Source organism: Odocoileus virginianus, chromosome 4 (genome assembly GCF_023699985.2).
Source record: "Odocoileus virginianus isolate 20LAN1187 ecotype Illinois chromosome 4, Ovbor_1.2, whole genome shotgun sequence".
NCBI classification, from domain to species: Eukaryota; Metazoa; Chordata; class Mammalia; order Artiodactyla; family Cervidae; genus Odocoileus; species Odocoileus virginianus.
This window is the reverse complement of record NC_069677.1, coordinates 66007386-66031736: the sequence shown is the minus strand read 5'-3', so window position 1 is coordinate 66031736 and position 24351 is coordinate 66007386. Positions and strand designations below refer to the sequence as shown.

General features: G+C 44.0%; 1 protein-coding gene across 9 annotated transcripts in view; it reads left to right on the top strand.

Annotated features, from left to right (window-relative positions):
• The window catches only part of ZBTB38 (zinc finger and BTB domain containing 38), a 131124-nt gene that overhangs the window by 94588 nt on the left and 12185 nt on the right, over positions 1-24351 (top strand). The window contains exon 5 of one of the 9 annotated variants that reach the window (XM_020879296.2): positions 19859-19896. The exons of 7 other annotated variants lie outside the window; for them this stretch is intronic. The gene's annotated coding sequence lies outside the window, so the exon portion shown is untranslated. Of the gene's footprint in view, positions 1-880; positions 948-19858; positions 19897-24351 lie in introns of all 9 variants that reach the window. One more of the 9 variants, XM_070466668.1, reaches the window with a different exon arrangement.

The following is a 24351-nucleotide window of genomic DNA, read 5'->3' as shown; positions in this document are numbered from 1 at the left end:
AGTTTTCTTTAGCCACTCTACCCTGCAAGTTGACTTTTTTTGCACAGAAGCATTGTAAATTACCTGGGAGAATGTTTTGTTTTTTTCCCTGTAAATGAATATACACTGCAAAGTGAGTTCTGACCTTGTTTGGTTGTTTATTTAAGTCTGAATATTCATTTTTGTTTTTTGACAAGTTTCAGGAAATCACTCAAGAGCTTTGTACCATGTTTGAATGATCTATTTTAAGACTTTCTTTTCTATTGAATGATTGGCATATCTGATAAGAAGACTGCGTCCCTATTTTAGGAAATACTTTTTGAGGTCCTTAACTTCTCTTTTTCATGTATGAAGCTTAAACAGGAATCTTACCTCCAATCCTAGCAGCTCCCTTACATTAAAAATGACCTGTTTCCCTCCTATGAGGTTCTCTGGTTCAGGGAGAAAAACAAAAGTCGGGTGATTAGTCATTGTGGCGTTCAGCAAACAAATCACTTTGGAGGCCATGATTTATGTCGCTGGTGGGGCAAAAAAAAAAAACAGGTTATATCTGTCTCTAGCACTGACTCTTGTGAAAGGTAAGTGCCCTGTGTTTCCAGGAGGTCCCCTGAGTGCCCCTGGTTGTTGCGTTCAGGTTTCTGAACCCCGGTGGCCATTTTCTGTGCGTTTGAATCCCTGTGCTAAACCCCTCCCCCTGAGGAGTCCATGAGCATTTGTTTTCTAAAATGAAAGCACAGGCAGAGACTCGAGCTGTTCTACAGAACAGCCTATTTTTAGATTTTTTTTTTTAATCAGTGTATTTAAAGCATAATTTTTCTAAACAGTCTATTGTGGGCTTTTATCTACACTGAGTTTAGGTTTGTCTGGGGAATTTTACATTTTTTTTTTTTTTTTAATGCAGGCAACATATTTATTGATGTAATTGCTCCCTGTTCCCTTCGCCGCCAGATCATTTCACTCTAAAACAGGTGAGCAGGGGGAACTGTTTGGATACCCACTGCCAGAAACCTTCATTTAGTTTTGATCAGATTAATTTTGAGGGTTAACTTGGCAGAAGCAAACAGGAATTTAGTTCCTTTAATACTCTGCCCTCCCCCCCGCCCCACAGTTTTTCCCAGTTTCCTTTGTCTGAACCACTGTGCATCCATGTGTGTGTCTGGCCAGAGTTTTGGTAGCATTTCTGCAGTACAGAAAAGCTTCTGGGCCTCTGGTCATGCGTTTGATGGTCCCTCTAGTCACCTGCACCTCCTGAACCACAGGGTAAGGTGACAGTTCCACAAGGTCTGTGTCATTCCTGGCCTCTTTCCAGAGATTGCGGTATTGCCAGTGGTGGCTTCAAACTGGAAAAATGGAAGGTGGAAGAGAAATGATGGAAAACACTGGGGGGAGAGATTGTGGAAAACAGAAGAGAAGGAATGTGTGCACAAGGAAAGTATCTACGTGGACTCAAATAAATAGCTGACAGCCCAGGGCCGTAAAAATCATTTCTGTACATTGGCATTTGGATGCTTAGATTGGTCTCCAGACCAAGGGATTCACTCTGTACCAGCACCCCCAAAGTCTCTAGACCAGGTAGGGTTGCTTCCTTGAAGAGATCGCCACTCTTCCACTGAGAACTCCTCTGAGATTCCCCAAGTGTCTTGCTGGTTAGGCTTTATTGTGTTGACCCTATTGTTTGACATCCAGGCTGTGCTTCTCTGATCTAGTTTCTAGAATTGTTGTTGTCTTGGTAATGCAGTGATGGAACATGATATCAATTCAAAATGCCCTTACCGAGTAAGGAGCTGTGCATCCTCTGTAGTTACTGCTTCCCTTGTTACATCACCTGCTAATGGTGAATATGGAACCCTCTTTTCCTGGATTTATTTTTTTAGTTAAAAAATTTTTTTTGGCCATGCTGCGTGGAATGCAGGATCTTAGTTTCCCAACAGAGGATCAAACCTGCACCCCCTGCAGTGGAAGCATGGAGTCTTAACCACTGGACCTCCAGGGAAGCCCCTGAAACCCTCTCTAAAAATGGATGCCTCTGAGAGTGTGAGTCTGATTGTGTGGAGGTCTGATGAGGAGTTATCATCCCTTTCTCAGAGCTTGAGCAGAGTGTATCGTTAAAATGACTTTAGGGATCATGGTCCAGTGGTTGTTACTCTGTCCTTTCACTGCTGGGACCCAGGTTCAATCCCTGGTGAAGGAACTAAGAGCCTGCAAGCTTTGCAATACAGCCAAAAATAAACAAATAAAAATTTAAAAATAAATAAAACAATTTGAAACAAAGTGGAGAATTTGATACCTACCCTCTTTGTCTCCCAGGACTCATATAGTAGGAGATTTTCCACATGGGAGTGAACAAACTGGAGGGAACCTGAAGAAATATTATGTGACCCAAATATATTCCGTGTTAAGGTTTCTGACCACCTCTTCTTCATTAAAATGGAGTACTTCTGTAGTTTTAAAGGCTTGGATACTGGTATCTCACCATCTAAATTTTAGGAGGCCTGTGAATCACTGTAGGAATACACTGTAGGAATGTTCAGTGTAGGCTGGATTTAAGAAGATAGAACGGTTAGATCATGGCAAACTGGAGGACATGACAACTTCTAAAGTACTGTAGGGCTGAATGAACCAGGTCTGCAGGCCGATTCAGCCTCTGGACTGCTGCTCTGCTTGGCAGTTGTAGAGCTTCACCATCTGACTCAATCCACCAGGCTGGATTTCCTCACTGGCAACCTGCCCAGTCTTTTCCTGCAGAACACTGGGCTTGGAGCTCTCCACGGCCCAGCCCAAGAGAATTTCATGGCCATTGAGCCTTCTCCATGTCACAGCAAAGAAAGGAGCTACTTTGGCTGTGAAGTGTGTCCATCTCATATAGGCAAAGTGATTCGCTGGGAGAACACAGCTTTGGTGTCCAAGGACATCTGGAGAGGCCTCAGATAAAGCAGCCTTGATTAAGCTGCTCTGTGCTCAGAGTGCCCATTTCAGGATGCAACAGGAAGGACCCACCAAAGGAAGCCCCATCTTATCTGGCCTTGTCACTCCCAAGGCAGCTAAATGCCAAGGTTGATCTGGATGGTCTTGGGAAATGGGGTGAAAACAGGGGACAGCAGGCATATCTTGATACACCTAGTCTATGATATTGACCTCCTTGCCCAAGGATGCTTTCTGAAATACCAGGCAGATAGCTACTTCCTAACTCATCCTAGGCTGGGACAATGTGAGAGTTGTCCTCCCTTTTTCTGTTGACGTTCTATGGACTTTCCGAACATCCTGGAATTTATAATGCCTTCCCTTTTTTCTAAACATCTTTTAATCACTCTCCTTTTCATCAGCTCTCTTGGTGCTAAGTGGGTCATAATGTCTGCAAATACTCAGCACAGGGCCTGGCATGTAGAAAGTGCTCAGTAAATATTAGTTTTCATCGTCATTGGCACCATCATCATCACCATGATAACTTGTCATCTCCCCAGCAGATATGGAAACTTGGTTTCCTTGAACCTTACACTTGGTTGTGTACCTCCACCATCCCCACCCTGACGTAAAGGAAAATGGCCCACACATAGATAACCCACTGTGTCGGACATTGCACTTCACACGGTCCTCAGCTGACTCCTGTGTGTTCCTGTCCAGGGAGAACCACTCTAGACACGGCGATGAAGCACAGAGACAGCAAATCCTTGTGGATTTGCTAGCTCAGCAGTACTTTGGGACAGTCTCTGGGTGGAGGCTACAGAGAGGTGTGCCTTTTCACATTATGATGGGGTGGTTGTATGATGGGGTGGATTTGACCACACTGAGAATCAGATCCTGAAGGCTTTATCCCCTGGCTGCCACTTTAACTTCAGCCAAGTACTGGACTCCTTACTCACCCGCCCCCACCACTCACCATCGACCCTCTGGTCATGCGAACCCTGTTGCTGAGAAGGGGAATTCCTTGTTAGAGGGCAGACAGCTTTTGTGCATCAAGGAGCCCATGCAAATAGTAATAATGTAGAACTTTGAAGGTAGAGCATGTATAGATATAAAAATGAGGGCAGTCTGTGAAGATTTTGGGACACTGGGAGGTGATGAGAAGGGAGGTATAAGGTATAACCAAACCTTCTTCAGTGTTGTTGACTGAGAGTATTGCCTGCTCCTTGGAAACACTTTTTTCTTTTTAAGATTTTTTTGATGTGCACTGTTTTTTAAAGTCTTTATTGAGTTTGTTACATTATTGCTTCTGTGGATTTTTAAAAAATGTTTTTTGGGTTTTTGGCCACAAAGCGTATGGGATCTTAGCTCCCCGACCAAGGATCAAACCCGTACCCCCTGACTGCCAGGGAAATCTCTCCTAGGAAATATTTCAGAAAATGGAAAAACTGATGCCATGCTCCCATGGTGACTTATTGTTTGGACTGGAAGTTACTAAGGTGGTGAGGAGAAAATGGCCACAGCATCTTAGAGATGAAATCCTAGCTTCATATCAAATTCATTTAGTTTAGAAAGTGAATTAAATAAAAGCCTTTTCAGCCCTTCAAAGTGCTCACCTCTGTTTTGAGGGTAACGTGGTCTAGTATTTTATCAATTGGTAATTGTGGTGCTTTTTTCTGTTTTCTAAAGTACTTTCAGATGGAGCCCTGGATACTTAGTGGCCTGGGATCCCTAGGGCTGCACGAGACTTAGAAGTGGAGCTGTATACTTAGCGGATGACTCTCTCTTGGGTTTTTTTTTTTTTTCCCACCTCTTCCTGCCACTGTTGGAGAACTTAGCTTGGAGTTCTGGACTCCAGTCCCCTCCCTCATCCACCCAGTTGAGTTATCGTCACGGTGTCTGGTAGCCTGCTAGATGATGTTTCTACATCCCCAAAACTGTGAATGTGACCTTTATGGGGGAAAAAAAGGGTCTTTGCAGATGTAAATTTTTAAGGATCTTGAGATGAATTCATCCTGGATTATCACGTGGACCCTGAATCCAATGACAAGTGTCCTTATAAGAGACAAACAGAAAAGAGATGCAGAAAGAGGGGAGGGTCATGTGAAGATGAAGGCAGAGATTGGAGTTATGCAGCCACAGGCCAAGGGACTGCAGAACCATCACAAGCTGGAAGAGGCAGGAAGGATTCTCCCCCTGGAGGCTTCATAGAGGGCATGGACCTGCCTACATCTTGGTTTTGGACCCCTGGCCTCCATAGCTGTGAGAGAATAAATCTGTGTTGTTTTAAGTCACCAAGTTTGTGGTAGTTTGTTATGTCAGTGTTAGCAAACTGATACAGTGTCCAGCCTAACCTTGATTCAGAAGTGCCTGGGAACTTAGGAAAAATCAGTTTCTGGGGTCTTACCCCCTGGCTGTTCTGATTCAGTCTGGGGTAGCACCAAGAAACTATATTTTTAGTAAGAACCTCCAGGTGATTCTGACACATCCAATCACCTCTCAGTATTGGTATTGATCAAGGTCCTTCTTTTGCCCTATTTCTTTTTCATCTCTTTCATCTGCTTTCCTTGGGCATCATCCATGCTCATGTGTGCAGCCAGCTTGTGTGTCAATGCGATGCATGGCTGCATCATCAGCCCAGCTTCCTCTTAGCATCAAAGTCCATCGTGGATCAAAGTCCACTGTGGAGGCGTCCTGCTTGAAAGTGCCAGCTGCGTCTCCCACAGGCTCCTCAGAGAGCACACTGACTTAATTCTTCTTCTGCCAGACTGGCCCTCTGGTCTGGTTCCCCCTTTCTTTCTCCTTGAGTTTATAACTAGTTGATTCTTCCATTCAAATAGCTTTTACTTATTTCTCTCTTTGCCATCCCCAGCTGTCTCCTTGCCTTCTTTCCAGCCCCCTCCAGACATCCTTCTCATCAAACTACTCCCAGAATGACCTGTCTGCGTATTTGTTTAAATGATTCCTGCTTCAGATCTTTTAAAGGACTCACCATTGTCCTGGGTGCACATTAGAATCACCTGGAGAGTTTTTCCTTTTTACCCAAGAACAAATGAATTAGAATCTCGAGATGCAGCCTGCGTGTTCGTGTTCTCAAGCTCCCATAGGTGATCCCAGTATGCAGGTAAGGTTTCTCTACCAGACTAGAGGATCAAATCCAAGGCCCTCCTGGTGCTTTCTTCATGACCAGGTCCCTGCCAGTCCCTCCATCTCTATCCCCCATCCGGCCCTGCCCAGCGTCTGTGAAGCAGACATCTGCCTCTTTGTGTGCTTCGTCACCAAGTGTGTCTGTCTCTTTGCAACCCACAGACTGTAGCCCGCCAGGCTCTCTGGCCATGGGAGTTCCCAAGCAAGAATACTGGAGTGGGTTGCCATGCCCTTCTCCAGGGGATCTTTCTAATCCAGGGATCCAACCCGTGTCTCTTGCATCTCCTGCATTGGCAGGCAGATTCGTTAACACGGAGCCGTGTGGGAAACCCCACCTCTTTGCCATTCTCCAAATGTTTCATTCTGTTTCCCGCTCCTTTGCCTTTGCCTGACCTCTTATTAGAATAGAATGCGTTTTTCCTTCTTGGATCCCAGAGAAATTGTCCCTGTCTCTCAAGACTTGGTTCCACCTCGTCTTCCCTGACTATCTTTCCCCAAACTCAGTGTAAGTCTGCCTCCTTCAAAGCCCTGGGCGTGCTCATTAGAGCACTTCCATCATCACGGAGGAGCTGTTTGTCTGCATGTCCGTGTCCTCCATTGGACTGTGGGCTCCAGGAGCTTCCTGAAAAGAAATAAATGATTAAATAAGGCCAAGGAGACGAAATCATTTTTCTGCTTCTCTGAATCGTGGTATCCACACTGCGTTATAGTACATCAGGCACTTTTTAGAAAACAAAAGTCTACCTAAGGGACTTCCCTGGTGATGGTCCAGTGGCTCAAACTACACACTCCCAAAGCAGGGGGCCCAAGTTTGATCCCTGGTAAGGAAACTAGATCCCACATTCAGCAACTGAGAGTTCACATGCCACAACTAAAAGAACACTGTGTGCCACAAAAAAGGTAGAAGATCCCTAGTGCATAGTCCTGGTGCAACCAAATAAATAAATATTACAAAAAAAAAAAAAAAACTACTTGGTTTTAGTGAATATAATGAAGTTGTAGCAGTAGAAGCAGTAGTATGTAATACCATTAAGTGAAAACCTAGTAAAGGCGAGTCAAATCTAGTCAAAGCTCTGGTTTTTCCAGTAGTCATATATGGATCTGAGAGTTGGACTATAAGGAAGGATGAGTGCCGAAGAATTGATGCTTATTAACTGTGGTGTTGCAGAAGACTCTTGAGTGTCCCTCGGACTGCAAGGAGATCAAACCAGTCAATCCTAAAGGAAATCAGTCCTGAATATTTTTTGGAAGAACTGATGCTGAAGCTGAAACTTCAATATTTTGACCACTTAATGTGAAGAACTGACTCATTGGAAAAGACCCTGATGTTGGGAATGGTTGAAGGCAGTGAGAGAAAGGGACGACAGAGGATAAGATGGTTGGATGGCATCACCGACTCAATGGACATGAGTTTGAGTAAGCTTCGGGAGTTGGTGATGGACAGGGAAGCTTGGCCTGCTACAGTCCATGGGGTTGCAAAGAGTGGACATGACTGAGTGACTGAACTGAACTGAAGTGAACACCTGCTAGCTAAGGTCTCTGTAATCATTGCCTCATTTAACTATCAGGATAATCATCTCAGGCATCATTCCCATTTTACAGAATGAATTAAATAAAGCACCATGTGGTAAAGTCATGCAGAATGGCAGAGAATATGAAGTAAAATGCATAAATGATCAGCCAGTCAGCAGTATGTCTGTGGTATATAGGCTGAACAGGAAAAACCCATTTTTTTGGTAAAAATAGCTAATGATGTGTAGTTTTTTGAATGGCAAGTACACATTTGACACTGAATTTGGCCTACAAAGATACACAGCTACTAAACATATCAGTCAGAAGATGAGATGGTGGTTTATATTTACTAATATTTAGAATCACATAAATACAGTCTTCCTTTTAAGTATGCTAGAAGGAATTTGATCCAGAGTCATACAATCAGGGTTGAAAAACCCAACCTTGTCAACTATAAGCCATGTGGTGTTGTGATTTTGGTTTAATTTTTCTGAGCTTTAACATCATCATCTTTGGAATGGAAATATTATTTCACAGTCCACAGGGGTGTTGTGAGAAAGGAGATCAGCTGTTGTATGCACAGTGCTTAGTAAAAGTCGTTGTTGTTTAGTCACTAAGTTGTGTCCGACTCTTTGCAACTGTATAGACTGTAGCCCCACCAGACTCCTCTGTTGATGGGATTTCCTAGGGAAGAATACTGGAGTGGGTTGCCGTTTCCTTCTCCAGGGGATCTTCCCGACCCAGGGATACAGCCCATGTCTCCTGCTTGGCAGACAGATTCTTTACCATTGAGCCGCCAGGGAAGTCCACTTTGTAAATGGTAGAGGGCTGAACAGGACTAAGATGAGGTGTTCTTTCTTTTTGTTCTGTGTTGTTGATCAAGAAAGTTTCCAGAAAGTTGGCATTTGGAAAGACGCAGGATGGGGAAGGCAGTGTTTTTCTGGGTGAGCAGACACGGGCACTGGAACAATTACAGGCTGGCTGTATTCTCCGGAGCAACAGGATCCGAGGATGCTGGGATGGGAGCCCTTGAAAAATAAGTGACCTGAGCTAGTTAGGATGAGGGAAATGAAAAGAATGTTTGGAAAATTAGTCTTGCTGTGCTTGTTGATACAATGGAGCTGCTGCTGCTGCTGCTGCTGCTAAGTCGCTTCAGTCGTGTCCGGTTCTGTGCGACCCCATAGACAGCAGCCCACCAGGCTCCCCCGTCCCTGGGATTCTCCAGGCAAGAACACTGGAGTGGGTTGCCATTTCCTTCTCCAATGCATGAAAGGGAAAAGAGAAAGTGAAGTCACTCAGTTGCATCCGACTTTTAGCGACCCCATGGACTGCAGCCCTCCAGACTCCTCCGTCCATGGAATCTTCCAGACAAGAGTACTGGAGTGGGGTGCCAGTGCCTTCTCCAACAATGGAGCTGAGAGAATGCCTATAACCAAGGACCAGCCCGGGAACCACCGATCAGCTCCAGGGCCTTGCCATCTTGTTCTTTAGCTCATAGTCTATACCCAACAACTTTACCCCCAGCAACTCTGGAGTTTTACGGTCTCAGGGTAAAAGCTCACTTACCCTGAGGTCCCAGTGTCTCCATTCAAACATATTAGTGTATTAACACACCGGAGCTTCTCTTCGCAGAGTCAGGGTCGCTTCCTGATAGCGCGGCTGTAACCTTTCTTCCTCCTTTAGATGAAACTGAGCTTTATCTTATTTTATTCTAATAAATTGAAGAATATTTTCTAAGTCGTCCTCAGTATAACAGTCGTGATGTTAAAGTCTGAGTGGGTAAAAAGAATGATCACATTCTGCCAGTCTTTGGAGGAGAGCAGAGGAGAGTGCCTTTTTTCACAGACTTTACCACCCTAGACTTACCTGGAAGTTTCTGAAGGAGGAGTCAGCATATCGTGTTTAAGGAATCAGTAGGTATATTTTAAGATAGCATTGTCTTTCTGAAATATTCCAACAGACTAGAAATATGGATCAAAGGAACACAACTACATTTCACGAGAATGAGTGAATTTTTGAAATAAAGACAGATAACGCTAAGTCGTATCCGACTCTTGCGACCCCATGAACTGTAGCCTGCCAGGCTCCTCTGTCCAGGAGATTCTCCAGGCAAGAATACTGGAGTGGGTTGCCATTTCCTTCTCCAGGGTATCTTGCTGACCCAGGAGTGGAACTCAGGTCTCCCGCATTGTAGGTAGATTCTTTACCAGCTGAGCTACATGGGAAGCCTACGTGAATTTTTGAGGATCAGTTAAAAAATTCAGCCTTGGAAGTTGGGAAGTCAAGGAAGAACACAAAGGCAGAAAGGAGAACTCCATGCCAAAAGAAGAGTCTGAATATTATAAATAAAATCAATTATCACACACTTACTATTTGCTATGTACTTGCCCTGGCTGGGTGCCCATGTATGTGTGTGTGTGTGTGTGTGTGTGTATGTAAAATTGCTTCAGTCACAGCTGACTCTTTGCAACCCCATGGACTGTAGCCCACCAGGCTCCTCTGTCCATGGGGTTCTCCAGGCAAGAATACTGGAGTGGGTTGCCATTTCCTTCTCCAGGGGATCTTTCCAACTCAGGGATTAAGCTCGCATCTCTTACATCTCCTGTGTTGGCAAGTGGGTTCTTTACCACTAGCGCCACCTGGTACTCTCATTGACTCCCCCCAGCAGCCCACGAGGTCTGTGTGATTTGCTCCAGTTAGTATGTGAAGAGACTGAGGCTTAGGGAAGTCAAGTTCACTCTAAGGTCCTGTGTCAGTGAGCAGGTCTGGTGGCTGCCAGTTGAGGAGTATGGTGATATGCTTAAGGTGTATGGAGCCAGAAATCTGGAAACCTGTTTTAGTGATACCATGAGACCTTACGCAAGTCATTCTACTTCTCTGTGCCTCCATTTTCTCATATCTAAAATGAGAGGGTTGGACCAGAGTATCTAAAGTTCCGTGTCTATAAAATTCTCTTTGCTGGGGCCCAGTTGAAGGAACTGGAGATGTTTAGCCCAGGGAAGGAACGTGCAAACCGTCCAAGGGCTGTCGCATGCAGAGGTCACAGCTGAGGGTTTCGTGTGAGGACTGCTCCTCTAAGGAGGAAATTCCCACACTGGGTGGGGTGGTCCCCACCCCTGGTCTGAAGAATCTTGAGAATCCATCCATCTGTAGCAAATGAAGAAGGAGTTAGAAGGCATGGTCCACTAAGAAGCTTGTTCTCTGCTTTTTGTTATCTTAAACACCCAAGGTCTATTTATTTTGAAATGAAATTCTTTCATCTGCCCATTTTGAGAAAGGTTTTGGGGACTGGATCCCCAGTGACTTAGGACCTAAGAGCATCTCTTTGTGTGGACTCAGCACCATCTTGTGGACATGGTACTGGGAACTGGGAATATACTCCAGTCATCAAGTGGAAAAGAACTTCAGGACACAATCATGAAACAGTTGCTGCCTTGGGAAAGGATCCTCACGGGTCATGCGGGGCTGATCCCTTAGTCCTGCTCTCAGCATGAGGGTCTGCCTTGGGGAATTTACTTTTATGTCTCTAACCCTGTTACTATGCCTTTGACACCTGGGAGAGTAGAGTGGGCAGGTTCAGTGACACAGTAAGCCAGACCTTCCAAGGTGTTGTGGTACAGCTCCTGGGGTCCTATTTCCTAGCAGGGTAGGAGGCATCAGTACAGAGGCCTCAGGAAGGAGCCCCAGGCCCCTTCCCTCTGGCCTCCCTCTCCCATATCCTGTGTCCAGCCCCACCTCTCCTGGTCCAGGACTCTGCTTTGTCCCCTCTCCTTGCTGGCCTTGATTGCCACTCAGAGCATCACTTGCCCTGTTGTGCTTCAAGGCCGCCTTCTCCACAAGGTGAGGATGGAACAGATTGAAGGTGTAAAGGGAATGGAGCACTGGGGCTGAAAAATGCTTTGCCTTCCCCAGCCCTGACTCCTAATAATGGTGAGACTAGCCATCTGGATGTTCTTGGTATTTCTGTATGTGAAGAAACTGAGTGATAATCTTATTCAGAGCTAAGATGGCAGTTGAGAGCAGTGTTGCTGAATGCCTTTACCAGTCTGAAAAGAGCGACCTGTGGCCCTGAAGAGGCCACTCGGTGGGTAGCAGCTCTCCCCGGTTGTTGAGAACCCAACCTCTTTTCCTCTGCTTATTCTTCATAGTTGGGTTGGTAAGAAATATGTGTAATAGGCATGCAGGGCTCCCCCAAATAATAGAATCACTGATTTTGCACCTGTTAACACATAGTGACTGGCTTTATTGATACTATATTATGATACATGTACCTGTTCTTTCAAAGTGTTCTTTTAATTACATAACTATGCCCATATTAACAAACTTCCCTGGTGGCTCAGACAGTGAAGAATCTGCCTGCAATGCAGGAGACCCAGGTTCTATCCCTAGGTCAGGAAGATCCCCTGGAGAAGGAAATGGCAACCCACTCCAGTATTCTTGCCTGGAGAATTCCATGGACAGAGGAGCCTGGTGGGCTACAGTCCATGGGGTCACAAAGAGTCGGACAGGACTGAGCGACTAACACACAATATGTTACCCACAGTCCCTTATTTTGCTGAGTATTTATTTTTGTACTTCCTTTCCACAAGTATGTTTTTCTAACTTCCCTTCTCTCAGGGTCAGCCTGACCTGAGTCCCATAACTCCTGCCTGTCTGGCCTGCCAGAGCTAAGTTGCCCAGGCTCCCTGGAAGCCCTTGAAGCCGGGGACTCTCTAGGCCACTCATTGCTCCACTTCAGCCCCAGGGAAATCCCCACTTACAAAATGACCCCCTGCTTCCAACACCCTTTCAACCAACAGGCGTTAAATTGGTTGCTATTATCATAATGAGATGAGCTAAAGAAAAGAGTTGCTGGGATTGTTTTGTTTTCTGGAATTTTCATGGAAAATTATCAGGGTGTAAAAGAGCAATAGACTGAGATACTATGGTTTATCTGGATTGTCCCTTCTAATCCTATTAAGAACTAAGTTGCACTATTTTATCCATTTTATAGATTAAAAAAAAAAAAAGCCCAAGTCTTGAGATGCTAATTAACTTGTTTAAATTCATACAGCTACTAAGTGGCAGGACTGGAGTTTGAGCCCAGGAGTGTGTAAGCAGGGGCTCTGCTCTGCCCTCTGAGGATAAAGATGACTCCACAGGAGAAGAAAGGACAGCTCGGGGACCGAGAAAAAGAAAGCTTGAAACAACTGGCTCATTCTGACAGTTGTCAAAAATTTTAATCAGGGAATTCAATAGCAGCTTGAAACAAAATCCAGAATCAGCACATAAATGTGCAAAACCCCAGATCAAACCCAGATTTTCAAAAAAAAATTTCACTGAATCAGCCACAACCTAATGAATCCATTAAACTGAGACATAAACTAAAAAGACTTTTAAATGAAAAATCCAGAACATCAAAATGTTCTCTAAAATAAATCATAACCAAACTGCTGTTACTAGGTTCCTAGTTTAAAGTAAGAGAGAGGAGGTCTTAACACTTTACCCTTGCAAAAATCCCCTTGGTGTGAGGGCAGAGGAGCAAATGTGGTCTGCCAGGAGACTAAAGAGGTAGGAGAGATGATGAAGCAGAACACAGGGAAGGAAGACTTTTTTATGAAATAAAAGAATTTCACCGTATAAAACAAGCACGTGGGACTTCCCCTACAGTCCAGTGGTTAAAACTCCATGCTTCCACTGCAGGGGATATGGGTTCAATCCCTGGTTGGAGAACTTAGATCCTATGTGCCAAATGGCCAAAAAATAGAAATAAAACAAGCACATGATCCAATAAACCACCAGTACCAGGCCTTTTTTTTATAGCCAAAAGTTGAGTGATCTTCTAACTTAAAAAGACAAGTGCACACAAAATAAATGTATAAACTATTTGTCTTAAGCACATTATTTTAGTTTCCTTCCTATCGAGCTTTTACTAATTGCTAAAAAAATTGCTAATAGCCAACTTGAATAATTTTTATTTAAGATCTCAATGCTTTCTTCCATAGGTTTAGAAGAAGTGCTAACGTGATGCAACTAAAGAAAAGAAAACCATTTTGATGATACTTGCAACTCAATGCCCACATGTGGGCTAAGGCTCAGATGTAATAACTGCTTTTAGCATTAGGAAGATGATTAGTTGATGAGCCTCTCTAGGGTGGTAAACACTGTGAGGAGAACTGGGGAACTCCGGGCACACAGTGAAATAGAGTATTTGTCCCTACCATTGAAGAATTTCACATTCCCTGTATTTGGGGCCTGTGGTCAAGACTTGGTAATACTTGTTCCTATTGATATTTACCACTAATAATAATTAATTGGTAATAGTTACACTAATAATAGCTATTGTTTATTAAGCTTGACTTCGTGCCAGACATTAAGCCAACCACTTCATGGTTACTGTCATTTAATCTTCATTTTAACCTGATAAGATGCTATTATTAGCTCCATGTTGCACATGAAGAAGCTGAGGTGCAGAGTAAGAAGCTTGTCCAAGGTCATAACCAGAACGTGATGAGAGCCAGACTTGACACCAGAGTTCAGGTTCTTAGCCACATCGCCAGATTGGACATGGTCTGCTGTATCCCACATTATTCTTCAGGAGAACCCTGCTTCATGAGTGGACTAATGCAGTGTTCTGGGGTCCCTCAGCTCTCTTAGTCAGTAGCTTTAACTACCCCCCTATGCCCCTTCTGTGCCCACTTCTTGTGGTAGCTGCTTGTGTTATACTCAATAACTGGAGGGTGGTAGACATTTGATAAATATTACCTTGAAATGGAAGTGGACCAAAATGATAATGTTTATTTAATAGTGTCATCTATTACTTTGATGACTTTTTTAAAATGACATTTTTTTAAAAAAAACTAAAAAAAAAAAAAAAAAAAAAAAAAAACCTACTTATTTAGCTTCCCCAGGTCTTAGTTGTGACATGCAGGGTCTTTGATCTTTGTGGCAGCATTTGAACTCTTAGTTGCAGTATGTGGGATCTATTTCCCCAAACAGGGATCAAGCCCGGGCCCCCTGCATTGGGAGCATGAGGTCTGAGCCACTGGACCACCAGGGAAGCCCCTGAAGTTTACATTTTTTAAAGAAAATAAAAGTAGAAATTTATGGAAAATTCTGAATTACCTGAAGTGTTCACTCCAGGGCCATCTGATAATCCGTATAGAATCATTGTGCATATGGGGGATACAGCCCCTTCTGGCAGGGGATGCAGCCCTTAGTAGGGTACCTGCCTGGGGCCAAGGAAACTGTGGGCATGCTATGAGCCCCCCAAAACCCCCACCCCACAGCATACCATAGAGCATAACCTGTCCCCTTGTAGGTGGTGCCCTGCTCACATCCAGGCTACAGATTGCTAAGCGCCCACACACTGGTTGGTACGCTGGGGTCCTGAGCATAGGAGCTTTTGATACCAGTAAAGAACTTTTGATACCAGGAAAAGCTAAGTGCTTCATTTTTTGGTGCTCCAAACGTAGAGTGGAGAGTGTAGTTTTTGAGTCAACCTGCTCAGGTTTTAATCCCAGCTTTGCTGCTCACTGACCTTGGTCAAATTATACAGCCTCTCTCATCTCAGTTCTCATTTTCAACATAAGGTTGCTGTGAGGCTTCATCAGGACGGTGTGTACGGAGTGTGTAGAGCCTGCTGGGCTCAGGGATGTGCTTGTGTGGTGTTGGGGGTATAGCGCGCGGCTGGCGTGTTTAGGTGAGTGGGGGACGCTGACACACGTGTGGTGGGATGTCAGTGTCACTTTAAAGCAGCTCTCGGGAAGGCTGCCCAGAGGGCCTCCAACACACACAGGAGACAGAGTGACCTGATTCTTCAAAGGGTAGTTAGAAGTCGTGGGCCAGCTTGTGTGCACAACACACCTGGGTAACTTTCAGCAGGATGCAACGCACCCGCCTACCCAGATCCTGTTCCCGAAATGGATTCAGTATCAGCAGTGTCACCTGGCTCCTGTTCTTTTTGGGATTCCGAGGTGAGTCCGATGTACAGTTCTGCAGGGGACCACCACTGTAAGCTCACATTATGATGCCTCTTCTGTCTTACTGCTGGTTGCCTGATGGGCAAAGAGGGCTTGTGTATGCCTTTGGGGGTGGGTCACAGATAGGTGTACTAGGAAACACAGTCATCCATGGTTATAGGACCCAGAAGCAGGCCACAGACCCAGCTGTGCTTCACATAGCCCAGACCCTTCTTCTGATCAGCGTATCATGAGAGGAGGCTGAGTGGGGGAAACGACCTTGAAAGGAACTGAAAAGTGGTTACAGAAAGTGGACACCCCTGGGAGTGCTTGCAGGGAGCGGAGATACGGAAATGGAGTAAACACCCAACACTGGGACTTTATGCTGCACCCCTGTGTTGATAACTTTCAATTTTTAGCTTTTTTTTTTTTTTTTAAGTAAACTTTTAAAAGTTTGTTGCTAGTTCGTTCAAGCACTCAGGAGACAAAGGCCAAATGCTTAGGGCTTAAAGACAAAATTCAACTGAGTACATTTTAAAGATCTTACTGGCTTTATTTAGTGATTCATGAGTCAGGCAGTATCCAATTTAGCAGACAGAATGGAGCTCCAAAGAGTTACACAAGGTGAGAAGTTTTATTGGCAGAAGGGAACAGAACAAGGAAATTATACTAGGCAAAAAGGTGGGTTGGTTATTGCAAGGTTCCTTTCCTTATAGGGCGTGACAGGGATTGTCAGGCAGATTACCTAACTAATGCTTATCAGTCTATTCCAGATTTAAGCTGATATCTAGTTTAGGACTGCATTGCAGAGAGAGCCAAAACTCTAAAGTTCCAGTTTGATGACATGGGGCATAGCATAAGCAGCTCCATTTTGGGCCTGTTGTTTTGTCTTTAACAGAACAAAGCATGTCAGAGCTTAAAGAAAGGCTCTTTTCCTTTCTTTGATTCAAAGCAATAATAGTAAGCAATTTTTTGGTGCTTCAGAGCTGTGTTTCGGTGTTTTAACTTGTGGGAGCAGTAGTAACTGTGGCAGTGGACAGCCCTCGCTTGTCTATGCAGCTCCAGTTTTAGACCAGCAGAGTTGATTTTGTGTGTGTGTTTTGTTTTTCCTTTTACAGTGTCAGACTTTTTGATCTTTTAATGTTCAACCTTTTAGTATTGGTGACAAGTAGTAGGGCAGTTCGTGTTGACCTAACTGGATCCAGAAAGCCTGGTTAACAGTGCCAGGTATGACGGGCTCTAGAGAGCTTATTGTCTGGGTGTTTTTTGTTTTTTCATTTACTTCATAAAAGTTTATCAGTGTGTTATGTGCTAAATGTGGTGCTGAGAGCTAGAGGAAACTGTGGTAGATAGTGGTAAATAGTTTCAGCCTTCACAGAATTCATACTCTTGTGGTAAAGCACACATTTATCAAATAATACATAACTACAACCATAGTGCGTATATGCATGCTAAGTCGTTTCAGTCGTGTCTGATTCTTGGTGAGCCTATGTATTGTAGCCCTCCAGGCTCCTCTGTCCATGGGATTCTCCAGGCAAGAATACGGGAGTGGGTTGCCATGCCCTCCTCCAGGGGATCTTCCCTGCCCAGGGATCAAGAATATGTTTCCTGCGTTGCAGGAGGGTTCTTTACCACTAGCTCCATCTGGGAAGCTTATAACCATAGTATATACTATGAAAGAAGAGTATGCTGAAGAGTATAGGACAGGTAAACCTGATTGAGGGGTAATGGGTTATTAGATAGAGACCAGGATAGGCTGCTGCCTGGGCTGGAAAGGCATTCTTGGCTTTAGAAGCCGCATGTGCAAAGGCCCTGAGATGGGAAGATCCTCGGCATATTCAAGGAACAGAAGGAGGGCTGGTGAGGGTTAGATGGCAGGAAATGAGGTCAAATCACAGAGACCTTCTAAGCCTTGGTAAAGATACTGGAATTTGGCTTCAGGGTTCTAAGGAGCCTCACTAACTGTGTCTCAGCTCCATGTTGGCCAGGAGATTCTTTTGACTGTCACGGAAAGGCTCCCTCCCAAAGGCGGCCCCATCCCACAGCTTCTCTTCTCCTAACCCTCCCCTGGTGCTTCATCGCCTCGGGTCTCATGCTTTATCTCGACTGACAGGTCCCCAGCCTGAGTCTCATGATCCCTGAGATTGTATCATCCACAGGCCTGTAATGAAAGGATAAGTCTAAATACTCAAGTCGGGGGTGGCGGGAGGCACGTGAAAACTCTTCCTGATGGAGTCAGTCCACATCCTTGGACTGAATTGGCAACAAACTTTTAAAAATCGACTTTTTTTTTTTAATACTAAAAATCTTAAGTTGGCTACATGTGAGTGTAGTGTAAAAGCCTTGGCTGTTTAGTAAATTCTGGGCTGGGGGGCAGACACTGACTGACTGTGTGTTCAGCCGGCACCTTAAAATTGCCTTGTGTCCCATTACAGTACACCCGGGGAAGCCGTGATAGGTCCCAGGCCTGAAGCTCATCCTCTGGCAATGCGCAGGTTGCCCTGGTAACTACCATCCATGGTCACGGGTCGGCTTGCCTGAGCTCCAGTCCTCAGCTGGTTTTTCAGGGGACCCCGTGGCACACTCTGCTTCATGTCAGGCTGCGTTTTTCAGTGACTTCTGGGTGTGGGGCCCAGGCAGGCTACCCCCTGACCAGCCCTAGCTCTTGGAGTCCACCCGGGTCTGTTCCCTGCCTCAGGCTTTTCAGGGGTGAGCCTGCACCACCCGCCTGCAGCTTGGACTTGGTGCAGAGCCATCTTGTGATCGGAGATGGCGAGTCAGCTGCTCTGACTTCCCTCCTGCTCTGTGCCCATGCGTGATGCGGTAGCCTGCAGGGGGCTGGGCACTGCGCGCATCAACAGTTACCACTCTGCTGTGAGCAAGCCAGTGCCCTGGGTTCCGTTTCCACATCTGTACCGTGGGCCTGAGATTAGCAGCTTCCGTGTGGTGAGCACTGACTCTGTTCATGCATTTAACCCTGAGTTGATAGTAGTGTCTCCATTTTATGTGTCTGCCTCACGGGATTATGAAGGGGATTAAATAGATTAATATATGAAGTGTTTTACAACTTGAAATGTATCAGATGAAAGCAGTTTTATTCAAAATTGATTGGGGAAATTGACATAGATGAACCTTGTAATTCAAAGTATATATAGTGCCTATCCATACATAATGCTGATTTAGGGCTGTGTAACCGTTTATAGTACAGATCATTCATTTAGTACATGAATATTTTGAGGACTTGTGATGTATCAGGCACTGTTTTAGGTGCCTAAGATACATCAGTGCATAAAATCAGAGATTTCTGTCCTCATGATGCTTAAATTTCTAGCAGGCAGATGGACAGTCAATTATGAGTAAATTCTGCAGTGTATGGGGATGCTGTGAGTGCTGTGGAAAAGAAAAAGCAGAGCAGATAAGTGGGGTCAGGAGTGTAGGTGGCTCTTTCATCAGGGTGAGTCTCTGCTTCCAAATAGCTTCCAAGTGTCCGCCGTGCCCTGTGGCCTGGAGACACAGCCGTGAACGGGACGAATAAGGTCCTTTCCCTCCTGGAGTTTACTTTCTGGCAGACACAGTGGACAGAAAACAAGCAGGCAAATACTTGTGATAATTGTAGGTTGAAGTATGTAGCATGAAGGTGATGTGAGGGCAAGTAGAGGTGGGAGCAGATAGAGAGATGGGGTGGGCCCTCAGAGTTGCCATTTGAGTTGGGCCTAAAGCAGGGGTGAGCCAGCCCCCTGGGCAGGACTGGAATTGGGCCGGGAGAGAGTGGCAGCGAAGGGAGGACTGAGTGTGAGCAGAGAGTGGGACCCGTGGACAGTGCAGGGCCTCACAGGCCACAGCGGGGGGCCTTCATTCCACCCGAACATCTGGGGACAGCCACTGAAGGGCTCTAGGCAGGGCCTGATTTGATCTCCTTTGTGCAGTTAAAAGACCACCCTACACATTGCATGCCTAAGTGGTTCTGTTCATAGTCACAGGCGCACAGGAAAGGATGTCCCAGCAGAACTGGGAGTCAGTCCTCAAGCTGATTCTCACCCGTGTTCTTTGAAGCCCTGCCGTGTGCTGAGGGCTGTGTGTGGTGCTTTTCATGTGCATTACCTGGTTCATTCCTCTCTGCCCAGGTTCTGGTTCATCCAGGAAGAGTCCATGCAAACTGTGATTCATTGCCTTGCAGGAGTCCCTAGAAAGCTAGGGTGCAGGGAGCTAGGGGTGGAGAACAAGGGTGCAATGGCAGGTGGATTTAGGTAGTTTTAACACCATGCGACAGTTGGTCTCTGTCCTTTTTTTAGGATAACCCATCTTGCAATGAGCTGGAAGCTCATTTTTGCTCAGAAGCCAGAATGTGTAATAGTTCTTCCCTCCATCCTCCCTGACAGGTCACAGTCAACCGAGAGGAACGGGGCTATTCAATCAGGTAGGCCTTTAAGAAAATGGTATTTGGCTTTTGAAACCAACTCTAGATCATACGCTCACCCGTAAAATGGGAAGTTCCAGGGGATGGGACCCCTGTCCTGGTCGTTCTGGTAACTCAGTTCCCACAGCATTCAGAGTTTTAAAGTTGCTTTTCACATTAGCACCTCTGAATGTCAGTGGAATTTGGTAAGACAAGAAACGGACGCAGCACTTCAGGGCTTTAGAGATAAGAGTCTCCAAGTACATTTGCCAGCTTTCTTAAGCAAGCGGGTGTCCGGGCAAGCTCAATCGTGAGATGAACCCAAGGGCTACCCGCTGTAAACACTGCTGTGTTTCAAAAAGGATAAAAAAAAAAAAAAAAGAAACAAAGGACCCTTTCCCCCTTTGATCTTTCCAAACAAGCAACCTGAAATATTTAACCGGGCACGTTGTGTCACTCGTGAATCTGATAATACTCGTTCTCACAATCTATATGCACGCAACTACAAGTCTGGAGACCAAATGTTTACCTTTTCACAACAATATATTCAAGAAAGGTGGCTCAAGCCAAGCTTCCTCCCTGTTGAGTGGACTCCAGCAATTTCCTGATGTTACCTTTTCCAACCACCTGAATTTCAGATGAAAGACAGACCTCCCTTGTCATGCTACACCTTCTTGAATCTGATAGCTTAAATGCATGAAAGTCTGATAAATGTCGCTCTTCTCTGCTCCTTTTGGGCTGCATTTAGAAGGCAACGTGAGAGGATTTTCCTTTTCTTAGACGTAGCTGAACTCCATAAAGGGCTTCTGTTTTGTAATCTGTTTCCGAGATCTGATGCATGTGTTTCTAAGACCTCGTCACGTGAGGAGGTCTGACGTAGTCACCCAACGTGACTGTGAGAAAAGGCACTGCAAAGATGTGTGTGGGATGTGGACCCGGATCACCGAAGTGGTGTCCTTTGTCAGAACACTTTCCGCAGAGAATAGCAGGTCCACGCAGTAGATTCTACTTCAATATGGGCCTTGCGCTGGCCTCCAAATAGACTGTGAATTTGACTTGTGCGTGATTCCAGGTCAGTATCCTAATACAGTGTGTTCTTTTTTTAGTTGGGTTTTATTTCTAAGTGTCTTTTTATAGAAGCACGGCAGTAGAAAGAGGAGAAAGTTGCTCCGTTGATTCAGTTTCATTACTATGTACGTTGGGAATTGAGTGGCCAAGGTGCTGCGAGAGGGCTCCTGGCCTTTTCCTCTGATCAGAAGATACAGAAAAATGGGATTCAGTCTGGCCCTGGAGTGTGGCCTTGAGTAAGTGACTTCAAGTTCTCACTAAGAATACAGACTGTACAGGATTACTTCACTCTCCATCTGTGATGTCTTAAAGACTTGCTAATAAAAGTATACCAGATTTTATTAACAAGCTCTGTAAAGTTACATAATAGTTACACTGGTTAAACAATTTAAAGAGGTTTTTCAAGATTTTTTTTTTTTTGGTTTACGTTGGGAGAGTTAAAATTTTTATGGAAACTCTCATTTTAAGTTTTTTACTTATCTGTGCTTTAGTAAAATTGCCTTGTCTACTTGGAGAAGGGAAGATTTAATTAGGCTGGAAATACTAGGAATTAGTTGCTCAGATCATTGCCAAGAATTGTTTTCAAGTTCAAACCCACAACAGGTATCCAAGATATAATGGGAGGGGGCTAATTTAGTAGATGAATGAATAAACTCTAAGGGCAAACAGAATGCTATGACCAAGCCAGCCTTTGAGACTTGAAGGCAAAGATTCAAGCAATGATAGGTTGTGCAAAACAATATAGGCAGCAAATCAAGGAGCAGTTTTTACCTGAGTGTAGTGTGAAGGGACTATTGGCCCACCTGGTTTTACAGCCATGCTCACACTCAAGTGATAGGTAACTGTCACTTCAGGCTTGGAAAATTAAAGACAGCTGTAGAGCGTGTGTATCTGTGTGACTGTGGGTGTGTCTATCTGTTTCTCTGTGCCTTGGCTTCTCCTGACTCCTGGGTATTTATGCTTTGTATTTTAGCACACACTGAATCATTTTGTCTTACATGTGATTCATTTTATTGAGTGAAATAATTTCTGAGTCATCTATTTAAGTATGATTTTGGTGGTTCTCAAACTTTTTATTCCCAGGACCCCCTTACATTCTTATAAATCTTTAAGGACCCAAAGAGCTTTTGTGTATCTGAGTTACATTCAAAATTTTAAACGAGAATTTAAAAACTATTTCTTAACTTGCAAAAATTGACTATGGTAAACCCAATTACATGGTAAAATGATATGTTTTTATTTTTAAAATAACTATTTTCTAAAGCAAAAATTAATGAGAAGAGTGGTGTTATTTTTTGCAAATATGGTTGACCCTTGAACAACACAGGAGTTAGATAGAACACAGACTCTGCACTGGGTCAAAAATCCACAAAATCTCCCTTCCTCCATATCCCTTCCTCCAGTTCTGCATCTGTGGGTTCAGCCAACCGTGGATCATGTAGCACTGTAGTACATATTTAGTGAAAAAAATCTGTACAAATGGATCTAAGCAGTTCAAACCTGTACTATTCAAAGGTATACTATATCTTTACTACCTGACTTAATAGAAAGATAGCTGGATTTTCAAATCTGCTTCTGGATTCAGCTGCAATATGTTGTTTTAGTTGAACTATATGAAAAAAATCCAGCCTCACACAGCTAGGTAATTGGAAAAGGGAATTTTTTTTTCTTAAATAAACTTTTTAGTTAATTGTGGATATTCTTTGATGCTACTCCAGTATCTACCAGTAGGACCTTCGTAAAGGTTAATTGCAACATGGAATCCATATCAGTGAACTTTCTGTAGTTTTTTACATGTAAATACATGGCTCTCTCTTATACCTTCTAGCTCATGCATGATTTTTTTTTTTTGGTAATATGCATTGGTCATTTGGAAAATATTGGTTACTGAGCCATGTATATCTTCCAAATTCATTACCCAGTATCCAAAAATCATTTTCGTTAACGTCACCGCCAACATCATCAGAAAAGTCATTATGTATTGAGGAGTGTTGAGCTCATTGTGGTAGATACAAGTTTTCCAAAATTCTGTTTTTTGCTCCAGTCTGATTTTATTACTGGCAACAAGATGGCTGCTTCCTTGAAATGACAGACTCACTTATTTCATTTTCAAGAAAATGTTTGCCTGAGTACCCGTATCTGAATAGCCATGGTTTATCTTATCAGTAATTTTTTTCAAGTAAAAATGATGTTCCATGAAAAAAAAATTGGTAAATTTGACTCAGAGCTCTAGGAAACACCAATGCTTTTTCTCAAGGCAGCCATCATTTTTCATCATGCAGCAGAAGTGTTTTGTGTGTCCTTCCGATTTTACACACAGTAATAGAAAGATGTATGTTCAAGAGTCCAGATTTAATAAAATGATTAATTACTCCTTAATCCGAGTGTTACGGGCTTGATATCTGCTAAGGTTGTGGAAGTTTTCCTCATCTTTGGTTTTGTACTGTTAGTGCACATGTTCACATGGTAAAAAAGACACATGACATCTTAGTGTGGTTATGAAAATGGTTTTGACCTCAAGAACTTGCTGAAAGGGTCTTGGGAGACCCAGAGATCCATGAAATATACTTTGAGAACCCTCCAGGTTACAAGGAAGCTAGGGGAAGAAAAAGAACAGGAATTTATTTTTATTTTCCTAGTAATTTTGCTTTCTCTCGAGTAGAATTTGGGTTCACCCAGGTCTGATTTTTAAAACTTTAAATCAGGTAGCTTTCTAAGAACAATATGTTATTTAAGCCATTTGCTGCTTGGGGCCTGAGGAGCCAATGCCTCTCTGCTCACTTACTGTCAGAATCAACAATGCATTGGTACCAAGACTGTCCCTAAACTCAAGGAGCAAATAGGAAAGATAGAAATGTGGACAAATGCACAATATTGCATGTGACAATAAAGATTGGAACCCCAGGCTGGAAATTCATGAGGAGGGAGGCTGACCGAAGGAGATGTCACCTGAGATAAGTAAATTACAGGAATTGCCAGGCAGAGGAGCTAGGGGTGAAGACAGAAGAGCCTCAAGAGGAAATGCAGTTTTTCTTCTAAAGCTTTATACAGGCAGAACGTAGAAGTCTTTCTGAGTTATGAGAAGAGGACTCATGTAGGGAGTGTGTGAATTGTGTGTGTTGTGCATATACTGGAGTGGAGTTGAGGAGCCCAGCGTCGGTGAGGGGCCTTCTGCTCTGTACCTTAATCTGCTTCTGCACTGTTTGCATATTTTACCATCAACATAGATTTTTTTTTTAATTTTTTAATACTAGTTAACTCTAAGTGAAGAAGTCATTTTAGGTGGGGCGGGATAAATTGAGAGATTAGAATTCATAGATTTACACTATTGATATTATGTATAATATATAGATAACTGATGAGAACCTACTGTACAGCCCAGAGAACTCAGTGCTCAGTAGTGACCTA